The sequence below is a fragment of the Microtus ochrogaster genome, unplaced genomic scaffold (assembly GCF_000317375.1).
Source record: "Microtus ochrogaster isolate Prairie Vole_2 unplaced genomic scaffold, MicOch1.0 UNK1, whole genome shotgun sequence".
Taxonomy (NCBI): Eukaryota; Metazoa; Chordata; class Mammalia; order Rodentia; family Cricetidae; genus Microtus; species Microtus ochrogaster.
In genome coordinates, this window is record NW_004949099.1 from 36,737,901 (window position 1) to 36,743,428 (window position 5,528).

Consider the following 5,528-nt stretch of genomic DNA (forward strand, 5'->3'; position numbering starts at 1 on the left):
CGTGAGTGTATGTGTGTGTCTGAGTGGGTGTGTGCACACGAATCTATGCGTGTGTCTGAGTGGGTGTGTGCACGTGAATCTATGTGTGTGTCTGAGTGGGTGTGTGCACGGGACTGTGGGTGCCTTCAGAGGATAAAGGTGTCATCAGATCCTCAAGGAGCCGGAGCTAAAGGCAGTTGGGAGCTGACATACATGGATGCTAGGAGCTGCACTCTGGTTCTCTGCAAGAACAGGATGTGCTCGAACTGTTGAGCCATCTTTCCAACAGTTTATTTTCTAGACAGGGTTTCTCTATGTAGCCCTGCCTGTCCTGGAACTTCCTTTGTGAACCAGGCTGGCCTCTTGTCCTCTGCAGTACTGGGATTAAAATCATGCACCACCACCTGGCACTGTTTTTTTTTTTTTTTAATATGAATGTTTACTTGCCTGTGTATGTACCACATGCATGTCTGATGTCCAAGGCGGCCAGAAGAGGGTGTCAGGTCTCCTGGCACAGGGGTCACAGGTAGTTGTGAGTTGCAATGTGGGCTCTGGAAACTGTACTCCTGTCCTCTGCAAGAGCAGAATGTGCTCTCAACCTCTGAGTCATCTCTCCAGTCCCCTAATTATTTTATTTTTGAGACAGGGTCTCTCTATGTGGTCCTCAATGGCCAGGAACTCTCTCTATAGATTATGCTAGCCTTAAACTCACAGCGATCTGCCTATGTCTGACTCCCAAGTGCTAGACTTAAAGGCATGTGCCACTATAGTTGACTTTTTCTTTCTCTTTTTGATCACACGTGTGTGTGTGTGTGTGTGTGTGTGTGTGTGTGTGTGTACATGTGTGCATAGGTGGCATGACGAGGTCAGAGGACAACTTGCAGGAGTCATTTCCCTCCTTTCCTGTGGTCCTGGGGATTAAACTCGCTTGTCAGGCTTAGTGGCAAGCACCGCCACATAATGAGCCTGTTATTTTTAGTCTTCGATTAGCATATAGCTATGGGTTTTCCTAGGATATTTCAAACATACAAATCATTGTGCTTTGCTTATATTCATGCTCCCTGTTCACCCCTTCTTGGTCCACCTCCCCCTTTCCTTAGTCTCCTTCCTATTGGTTCCTTGTACATTAACAGGTTTTCAGGTAATCCCAGCACACTTGGGAGGATACACCTATCTCAAAACCACACACACACACACACACACACACACACACACACACACACACACACACAGAGTCAGGCTCTGGTGACACACCTCTTTAATTCCAGCACTTGAGAGGCAGAGGCAGGCAGATCTTCCTGAGTTCAAGGGTAACCTGGTCTACATAGTGAGCTTCAGGACAGTCAGGGCTACACAGAAAAACCCTATCTAAGAAAACAAAACAAAACAAACAAAAGTTCTGCCCTTGCAGAGGACCCAAATTTGATTCCCAACACTCAAACTGTGTGATTCAAACCTGTATGAAACTCCAGCTCTGAGGGATTCAATGCTTCTACCTCCATATGCACCCACGACTCATGTGCACTTGTGAGGTAGAGAGACAGGTCTCTGTGACTTTGAGGTCAAGCTGGTCTATGAGCAAAGCTCCAAGCCAGTGAGACCCTGCTTCAAAATAAATAATAAATAAAAGGTTTTTTGTTTTGTTTTGTTTTGTTTTTTGAGATAGGGTTTCTCTGTCCTGGAACTCGATCTGTAGAACTCACAGAGATTGCCTGCCTCTGCCTCTTGAGTGCTGGGATTAAAGGTGTGTTATCACCACCCAGCAGGGCTGAATTATTAATTTGGATATATTCCTCTTGGCCTCAGGTCGGCAGATATTTACCCTGAGAATCACTATTATAAACCGCTCATAAACACTGTGGGGACTTTGAAAGGAATCTCTGCTTTCTGGGAGTGCATAGGTTAGGAGGTGATCTAACCCTAAGAGTCATTGCTTGGGAGCAGTCTTTGATATGGCTAATTAAATATTTATTTTTGTGCATGTGTTTGTGTGTACACCAGAGTGTACTTATGTGCAACACATGCATACAGAAACCTGAAGGTGTCAAAAGACAGCATTAGATCCCCTGGAACTGAAGTGAACAGCATCGTGGGTGCTGAGAACTGAATCAGAATTGTCCCCCCCCCTCACTTCAAGGGCAGTAAGTGCAGGCTGGAGAGGTGGCTCAGTGGTTAAGAACACTGACTGCTCTTCCAGAGGACCTGAATTCATTGCCAGCACCCACACAGTTCAAACCACCTCTCCAGCCCATAATATGGCTAATTGTTAGAAAACCCCAGAATACCGACGGCCAGGTGTGGTGGCATACACCCAGGAACACAGAAGTTTTAGGTCATCCTTGCCTCTACCTCCCAAGAACTGGGTTTGTGTCATCATGCTGGGCTCTCTATGGTTCTCACAGACAGTTTCTCTAGAACTGAAGAGTGGCTCTTCATTGCTAAGTACAGAAGAGTCCTGGCCACCTGGGTCAGGTGGTTTTGGTAGTGGGGACTGAGCCTGAGCTGTCTTCCAACTGCTGAAGTATCTCAGTTCGACACAAAGCAGGTGCTGAATAATGTCAATAACTGCTTATTGGAATTATTGGGGAAATTATAACGGAAGCTAGGATTTTTAGCTACAATTTATGATCGGCCAATAACTGGCATACTTAACAGACATGGAGTGTAAAAGAAGTCCCTTCGGCCAGCCAGCAGGTCCTGCAACAGTGCTGGCTTTGCCTAGCACCCAGGGCCTAATCACTATTACTTCATGGGCATAGCTGGCTGGCAAGGCAGTGTTAGCCACAATAGTGGCTTTCTGATCCCTGGACCACAGTGCAGTGCAGTGTGCTCACCAAGTCGATGATGCCACCAATACCGTGCTGATTCCTTGCCCTTCTAAGTTCCCCTGGTAGATGACTTTCGTAGTTGAATTCTTGGAGCCATTTCTTTTTTTTTTCTTTTCATCTCTTCAGTCCTTATTTATTTTTAAAAACAAACTATCTTTTTTCATTATACATACCAATCCAAGTTCCCACTTCCCCCATTCCCTCCACTTACCCCTCTTAGAACCATTTCTAAGATGCTGCAGCCTCTTCTGACAATTTTGTAAGCACCTAAGCCCCTGTATGAAAACTTTCCCTACGTAAAGCTCTCTCTTTTCACTGCAACTTGTGTCCAAAACCAACAAAAAGACTGAGTCCTGTATGTAAAAGAGCCTTTATTCTTATTCATGTCTGAACTCAGGCTCTCCGTGAGAGAGCCTTGACCTCAGTTGGGGTGAGTTTTAATCTTAGCAGAAGTTGGGGTGAAGGATTTCTAAGGTTCAGGACCCCTGATTGGCTGACATTTGCCTAGGGGTATCTTGATGAAGGGAGGTAGGTGTGCTGGGCTGAGGGACTTCAGGTGATCCTATCTACAACAGTTGGAATGTTAGGAATTTCCTTTGGAAGGTCTGTTCCTGGGTGGCACCAAGGCCTTCTCAGGTTGTGGTCTTTCTTGGAACCAGGTATTGCCTTAGGGTAAACAGTTACTGAGACTCAGGCCTCTATTGAGCTTGTCACAGCTGGGTCCTATATTCCCCCCTTCACAAGTACCCATGACAGGACATGGGACATGCTTGCCCAGGGTTCTTTTTTTTTTCTTTTTTTTAAAAGAATTATTTATTATGAATACAGTGTTCTGCCTGCATGTTTACCTGCAAGCCAGAAGAGGGCACCAGATCTCATTACAGATGGTTGTGAACCACCATGTGACTGCTGGGAATTGATCTCAGGACCTCTGGAAGAGCAGTCAGTGCTCTTAGCGGGGGAGCCATCCCTCCTTCCCTTGTCCAAGGGTTTAAGGGGATGGTATTGGAACCTAAGTACCATTAGCTAACAGATTTTTTTAAGGGCAGTGACCATCCTCTGCTACCAGGCATTGTAGCTTTGACCTCTGAGTACAACCAAGTTATAATCCTGAATGTCCTCTTTGGTTCTGTGTTTCGGCATAAAGAACCAAAGTGTCTTATTTTAGAACCATTTTAGTTATCAAATCCATTACTTGACAGTCCTGGGCCTGTTTTCTTGGTATGTCAATGGGCATTATAGGTAGTCATTTTGCACCCCATGCCAGGGAGTTCTCCCTTGTTTCAGCATTTCAATCCATTTTGGGCAGGGAGCATAGGACGATGAGTTCTTTTCTGTAACTACTTTGAGCTGACATTGGGGTGTTCTTATCAGGGTCCAAGAAGGCTGAAAGCTAGTCGAAGGTAAGGAGGGAATTCAGGCAAAGCGTCTGGTTTGCTGACTGCACTGAAGAGACAGGGAGCATTCACACGGGCTGGACTGGGCCACCTCAGCTTTCAGCACGGCCAGGGCTAGCAGTCATTTGGAGCAGGTTGCAGTCAGCAGCTGATGCTTGGATGCATCTGTCAGCCAAGTGGAAACCTGCTGAGACAAGTTTGAACTAGGAACAGAAGTTAACATTTATGAACTTAAAGGAAAATATTACATTTGAAACTTTCAGGCCCACAGTCTTAGTAAGTGGGAAGGGGAGGAGTCCCAAGGCCAGGAGAGAAAATACCATCCTCAGGAATAGACAGGTGGGGAAAACTTAGGCTGAACTTACCTGGAATCCTTTTCACCTGTGAGAAGTGGAGCCAGTTCTTTTTCCTGAAGCCTATATGAATTTTATTTTACAAAAGGACATAAAAATTTTATATATTAGTATTGCCAATCTTTTTTTTATTGTTGTTGTTGTTTTTTTTTTTTTTTTTTTTTTTTTTTGCTTTTTTTGAGGCAGGGTTTCTCTGTAGCTTTGGAGCCTGTCCTGGAACTAGCTCTTGTAGACCAGGCTGGCCTCTGTACTGAAATCCACATTGTAGAAAAAGCAGGTAATGGGTATCTGTAAAGCAGCAGGAACGTCTGTTCCTACCTTTGTATCCCAGCAAAAATAACAGACTTGGGTTAGAAGCATGTACATTTTTCTTCTGTCCTGAGAGCCAGCTATAGATTGGACAGAGACATCTCTGGCCTGATGAGAAATATCTTTAAGTTTATATTTAGAAGGCCACTAAAATAAATCCAAAATCTTGAGCTTGTGACTGAGCAGTAAGTAGTCTCTGCTCCACCAGCCTTTCGGAACTCTTCAGTTTTACATCATAGAAGAGAAAAATAATCTAAAACATTTTTATATCTTAAATTATCTCCATATTTTTATAACTTGTATTTATATCTGAAGTCATTTTCTGAGACCCTTCCACTTCCGACACTTAGCACCTAAGTTCCTGTATTAAATTTTTTCTATATAAGGCCCTTTCTGTTCAATGCATCCCACTCTGGCAAATCTAACACACAGCCAAGCAGTCGTAAGTGCACTCACGTATGCTTATACCAACCTCCCTCACTTGTCTCCCCATAGACATCCAATGCACTGATAGCTCTTGTATTGCTTTTCGAGATAGGGTTTCTTTGTGTAGCCCTGGCTGTCCTGGAACTCATTCTGTAGACCAGGCTGACCTCAAACTTCTCTTTCTTCCCCACCCCCCCCCTTTTTTTTTTTTTTTGGTTTTTCGAGACAGGGTTTCT